We start from the raw sequence: 7084 nt of genomic DNA on the forward strand, positions 1-7084 counted from the left end.
CCCACCGAAGCCCTTCATTCCTGGTACTAGGCAGATCCCCATTCAACTGGGTCACAGCCTGTGGGAGGAAGTAGTAACAAAAAATGTGCTGCAGGTTATTCTCTGATTGACATTTCATACTACTGTCACTAAAATACACCTGTTTGATTTTCTACAGGGACATACAAAATGCCCTTGGTAAAATTCCAGTGAGCAAGGGGCCTCGGTTAAAAGGCTGATTTATACAAGGCTATTCAGAAGGTTTTTAAAAATATAGTCTGAATTCTTGTACTCATTCTCTAAGGCTTCTTCTTAGTCAGACTGGGAGAAAAATAAAACTAACGCACACCACTTTTATTATAAATCCCATGGTGCAAAGGTCTCAGTCCCACCTGTGTGCTTCTCCTCACTGTGATGGACACCCGAAAGGAGCAACTTACAGGAGAACTGATTTATTTCAACTCACAGCCTAAGAGGGTAAAACCTATCAGGGCAGGGGAGGCAAGCAGAACCTATGATTCAGTTTTGTACATCTTCTCAGACAAGGTGGCAGACAGAATGCTGGGGCTTGGAAACTTCCATACCCCAGTCCATGGGATCAGCCCAGAGTCTGTGGGTGTCACCCACATTCAAGGGTTTAGTGTAGGTGTTCCTCCTCAGCGATGCCTTTCCAGAAACTCCCTCCCAGATATACCAGGGAGAATCTCACTCACACTCCAGGTATTCCTTAGTCCCATCAAGTTAGAAATCAGAATTAGCCATTGTACCAACAAACTGAGAATTCTTAGTAAGATACCTTGGCTCGGCATTCCTTCTCATGCCCTCCTGTCTTAGGACTTTGATGACACTTTCTCACCTCTTATGATATAAGTGCATCCCAAGGATGCTCCTGCCACCATCCCTGCATCATAGTGTAGATGACCCATGGTACAGAGTCCCTGCACTGGAGCCACTGATCCAGTGGTGCTCTGCATGCAGAACACTGCTGGGCTCCTTCTTCTCAATCTGATAGGAAAGCCTGCTCCTTCCCTCGAGTTCTCATGTGTGGAAAGTTGGGGAGACTCTCCAGAAAGCAGTTTTAGGAACCAACAGTCCCTCCAGGTTCCTGTCAACACCTTCCCTTTCTGCTCCCAGGGATAGGGTGAGGGAAATACAAATGTTCTCAAGCATCAGGCATTTCCCAGAAGACCCACTGCATAGTAGCAGCCCTTGCCATATGCTGTCTCTATTTACAGATAAATGTGATCTCATCATCCTCTGAAGAGTCCCTTGTTTCCTTTACAACTAAACTACTCTGTCCACTCCCTCCTGGAACCCCAGTCTTTCAGAGATATCTGAGGCTGGAGGCCAATTTAATGTCTTTTTCATGTGTCATCTGGAAATAAGATGTGACTGATCTATGACATTTAGCCACACTACTCATATTGTTGAGCCCCACTACACCTCAGCTGGAGTGGTGTCCTACATCCACACCAGGCAGTTTCTCTTGGTTTCTCTCTGGAAAGATCACTCTGCTCTGCCAAGATTTACTGGTGCACATGGGGACAGTAACAAGCTGGCCTCCAAGCAAATAGAACTGTGAAATGGCTCTGGTAATCAGTGGGGCTAGCCTGTCTCCTCTGTAGCAAAAACTCAATATGTTTCACAGTGGGGACAGAAGCAAATGAGAGACACGGTGTGCTTTGATGACAGGGAACAGTCAGTACGATAAAGATGTCTCAGCCCAAGCTTGAAATAAGAATCTAATAAGAGCAGAAAATGATTTTAAGATCTGTACTGAGAAAATGCCCTTTTAGAAAAGCAGAATAATAAAGCCTGAAAAACATCTGCTGTGCCCCGATAGACCATGGCCGGCGATGGCCACAGACAGACTGCTTATGTGCCTCACCGTGCAGAGCCAGGGATAGAGTGCTTATTTGCCTCACCGTGCAGACTAGCAGGTGACCTGAGCCACTTTTGTGTGGCTGTAATAAGGACTTTGAAGCTTCTTTTAGACAGAGAGCTGGTGAGAGGCTATGTGATCTAACCTGAATCAGATTATCTCCACGTGACTTGCATAAAAGTCATTTGTTGTGCTACAGTTTTTGCACTTTAAGAGCTAGCTACACATCAGTCACTAGGAGACCAAGCTGTACATTGGGCTGGAGCCTAGGTAAGTGAGTACTATGTTCCTAGACTCAGACATGTTCAGTCAATGGTTCTGTAGGGCTCCATCCTAATATTAGGCAAGATAGGGTGTACACACCATCCCTCCACTGCCTCTTGCTTTTTATTGGATTCTAGAAGCAAGTTAAAGTCTGCTAGGAATGAATGGTCTATAAGGTACAAACAACTGAGCAGGGAGAGGGCTAAAGACAGAGGGCTATCATTACAACAGGAACAGGAACAGTTTTCACAACCTACATTGGACAGCTCACAACCATATGTAATTCTAACCCCGGAGGATCCAATGCTGTCTTCTGGCCTCTGCTGCAACTGCATGCAAGTAAATACAAGCCTGCAGGCACATGCATATACACATAAATAAAACAGAGAGCACCGTGAATATGAAGGAAATATAAGGAAATAGCTGAATCAAAAACAGATATAGAACAGAGCCAACAAGATGGCACATCCAGTAATGTTTTATCCTGCAGTCTTGACTGTGTTTGATTCCCATAATAATCAATGGAAAGAGAGAACTGGCTCTTGAAAGTTTACTCTGACCTTCATACATGCACTAAGCACGTTCTGCATAGCGATCCCCTCTCTCACACATGTGCACATGCATGCACACACTCACATGTGCATTTTTTACAAGAGAATAGAGACTAATGCATAAAAAACAAGGATCTGTGAAAAGCGAATGTCATGAAAGCCAGAATGAACTGCCCTCATTCTGCAGATTACCTTCAGGAATACCAAAGGCCAAGGGCACATGCATGTGAGAAGAAAAATTCTAAGGGAATGCAGAGTGAAAGCTGACCTCGAATGCAAGAGGCATTTCTCCTTACCATAAGGACATGCCTGATCCTAGGCATGTCATACACGTTTCTGTCTTAAATGGCTGTTACAAAACTTAACTCTACCTCTGTCACATCTTCATGATCAATCACCATGCTTTCACAACCACTATTTTTTTGTTTAGTCTCAATTGCTTTTATTTTTCTGGCAGATGTCTTCTCTGAACCAATCCAAGCCTTTCAATAACCTTACTGGATCCCATGACTATGTTAGCTGTCCCTTGGATATTTTGATGAAAATGTTGCATGCTTCTACCTGTACCGTACCTTGCCTTGGGGGTGTCACATTTGTCCACTGGCCCTCTTGCTCATATCTCATGCCAAAAGGAGATCTTTTACATGTCTACAAATGCTAAATTCTCTGTAGCTGCCAGCGGACATTATCAAATGCATGTGGGAATTCATTTTGAAAATGTGAGAGTCCTCTAGAAATGTCAGCCCTGGTCCAAGGTAGAGAGTTTTAGTCAGAGCTGCTCTTTGCTTGCAGGCCATATTCTGTCCTGTGCATTCTTTGTCATCTCCTTCCTCTTATTATTCAACAAGGAGCTGGCCTCCACTATTCCCTGGAATTTGAACAATGCTTACACATTGTTTCCAGAGTCTCTAACAGTTTTTAGAAATACTGGGGAGTAATTGGAACCTTAAAGATATGAGTTCTCTAGGTGAATAACTTAGAGGATTTGATCTGTTCTGATGATAAATAACAGAAGTCATTTCTCCAAACCAGGTTTGGTGTCTGGCAGATGTCTTCTCTGAACCATTCTCGAACCCTAGCATTTGGGGGACTCATATAGAAGGATCCTAGAGTGAAGACTAAACTTAGCAATGAGATCTAGTCTGGCCTGGGTTTCATAGCTAGACTCTTTTCCCAAATAAGCAAATAAATAACAGAGAAACAAAAAGTTATTCCTCGGTTCAGCATCCACAGCCAAGCCAAAACTGCAGGAGTTTTAACTATGCTCTCGAAATCAGAAGCATGAACGTGATATTCTGGTTCATGTAATCCAGTGTCACGTAGTGGGAAAATCCTTAGAACTACCTAACAAATACTCTGATGCTTTCTTCATGGTATAAAACTTTCCTCCTAGCTGTGACCAAATCTCTGACGAGAAGCAAGTTAGTGTGGCTCACAGTTTAGGGTGCACAGCTCATTGCGTAGGGAAAGGAATGGTAGGGAGCCAGGTCCTGTCTGTAGCAGTGTGGACAGGAGGCTGCCCACTCACATTTTGATGCATGAAGAAGCAGAGAAAGGATAGTGTTTATCTGGCTGTGTTTATATGACTTTTTCCTTTCTCCCTTTCTACTCAGTCTAGGAGCCCAGGAGAGATTATGGGAGTCGTATGCAGAGTAGGTCTTCCCTTCTGAGACAGCCCTCTGGAAACACTTTCAGAGTCAAAGATGTGACTCGCCAATGCACTGGGTCTTTCCTCATCCATTTAAGTTGACAAGATCAGCCATCACAGTCACTGAAGCAATTAGATTCGAAAATTGAGGGACTGTGTAGACTGTGACAAATGAATAGAAGGGCAAGTGTGTTTTATTGACACTCACTGAAGACTGAATCATGGCAGGAGATGCTGAGCATGTAACACAGGGCAGGAAGGCAGCCTTCTTGTGTCCCCATGAAGGCTGAGGCTCATCTGGAAAAGGTGAATAAGGAATTAAATAGCACGTCCCCGAGGGATGGAAATACAGGCTTCGACGTGAAAAGCACCTTTCTGAGAGCTAAATAGAAAATTTGTTAAGAGCTTGCAGTTCACTGTCCCTCTGTGAATAGCATTTCTTTCACTAGCTCTGGTGTCAACCAAGGCATAAATGGGAGAGGGGAGCTTGCATCTCCTCTGCACACATGCAACATGAACCTAGACACAATGTGGCTCTCTCTTCAGTGTTGTTAGCAGTTCCCAAGATCATGCTTTACTCTTCATTGTTTGAGAGTGAGGTCAGTTATTCTGAGTTATTCTCTACTCTCTTGTATAAATGTATTACATGTAAGTGTGTGCATGTGTGTACACATCCCACGTGGAATGGCAGAACCACTAGGACCACTCTGGGTCTCACAGTCAGAACCCTCACACAATGACACTGCCCTTTTTGCCTTGGGGACTAGGAAAGGCAGAGCTGTGCTGAATGCATGTGACAAAGGTCCAAGTGTAGGACTCGAGGTGGATGGTTTCAACCTCGAGAAGAGAGTTCACATTTAATAACATTTTTTTGTTGCTTTGGTTTTGTAGGTTTTGTTTATAAGATAGCCATCTGCTCTGTAGCCTAGGCTGGCCTACAAGTCTCTTTGAATTCTATTTTTTTTATTTTATGTTTATGAGTGTTTTGCCAGTATGTGTGCATATTTTCATATGCATCCAGAACCTTCAGATGACAGAAAAGGGAACCAGATTCTATAGAACTGGAGTTGCAGATGGTTATTAGCTACTTCATGAGTTCTGGGAATTGAACTCTCGTTCTCTAGAAGAACAGAGTCACTGAGCTATCGCTCCAGCCCATTTGTTTGTTTGCATGTTTGTTTTTGAGATCCAGTCACATATACTCTAGGCTGGACTCCAATATGTTACGTAGCTGAGGGTAACCTTGAACTTCTGATCCTTCTGCCTATACTTCCCAAAGTGCTGAGATTATAGACATGTGTCCCTTTCCTAGTGTTATGATGTACTAAAGATCAAACTAGTGACTTTGCATGCAGATAAGCACTCTACCACTATCTCCATCTCCAGACCTAATATTGTAACGTTAACAAAGGCTGTGGGTGTATATTCTGCATAACTATCCTCCACCCTTCCAGCAGCCCATCCCCATATCTCTATTATCAAATCCAGGACGTTAGCCTGCTAATCAGCTCACAAACAGCACCTTAGGGATTATTTGTACCTGCATTTGTTCACATCACCAGGAGTTTCTGAGATTCATCACCATAGATACTTATATAACAATATACTTTTCATTGCCGAGTCATTTGCCATTGTGTAAATGTACTAATACACTTTATAAATTCTTGAACAATTTTTATTGGTAGACTCATTTCTAAAATATTTGTATTCAAATTCTTTTGTATACAAATATCACACTCCTTTAAATAAATGTGTATGTAGTTTTATAAATGTTGGGCCACATATAAATGAATCAACATACACAAAGAGTTTGGGGGGTTTTGTTTGTTTGTTTGTTTGTCTCTTTGTTTGTTTGTTTTTAACATTTTGTTCTTTCACTAATTTAGTAGGGACTCATTCTGTTGAATCCAAACAGTAATTAGTAGACATTATAGACACTGAAGTCTACACGAGGTTTAAGACCACAATAAAGAAGGTAGCATCAATTCTCTAGCACGTGCCAGACATTCTGACGGCAACTTTTCTTATTTTTAAAATTTTGCTCTTTTCCTGTGACTATGGATTTTGAGAAAAAGTGAAGTGGTTGTCTATATTCCATTTAATTTCTCTATTTTTGCTAAGAAAGGAACCTCTGGTCTGAGTTCAGGCAGGAACTTCCTGCAGGCTTTAGCCTTCCATATAAATTCTGTACCTACACATTTCAGGGCTGCTGCCAGTGGGGAAGAAAACTCTGAGAACCTTCAAGATTGGAGTTACACCATGGATACTTCTCCACTGAAAGATCAGCTGAAGCCTATAAACCTGGAATGGGGGGAACAAGTTTTATAATGGGAAGAATGTGATGGCTTGGCTGGCTTGAATTGCTATCCAACTGTCCCTGGCTAATAAAGAGAAAAAGGAAGTATTAAATTTTAAACAAAAGTAAAGTTGTTCTTTTTTTCCCCCAGAAAATCATACCAGGAAACCTAGATTCACAAGCTGAAGAAGTGTGTTTTATTGACAACTCCACATAGCTTACATCATAAATAAAAGTTACTTCCAAGTCAACATCAGAAATAAAGGTAAAGGCTCAAACTATAAAAGTTTTAGAGAAATAGATAAGTTTTTCTGAACTTAAAGCAGGTAGTAGTGTCTTGTATATTAAACCAAAAACACAAACAATGAATACAAAAATAGATAACAGATGAGCAGGACTTAAAAAATTTAAGAGTCAAACCAAGACAACCTTGAGGAGATAAAAGAGAAGACAAAGAATGGGAG

This window comes from Apodemus sylvaticus, chromosome 6, assembly GCF_947179515.1.
Source record: "Apodemus sylvaticus chromosome 6, mApoSyl1.1, whole genome shotgun sequence".
NCBI classification, from domain to species: domain Eukaryota; kingdom Metazoa; phylum Chordata; class Mammalia; order Rodentia; family Muridae; genus Apodemus; species Apodemus sylvaticus.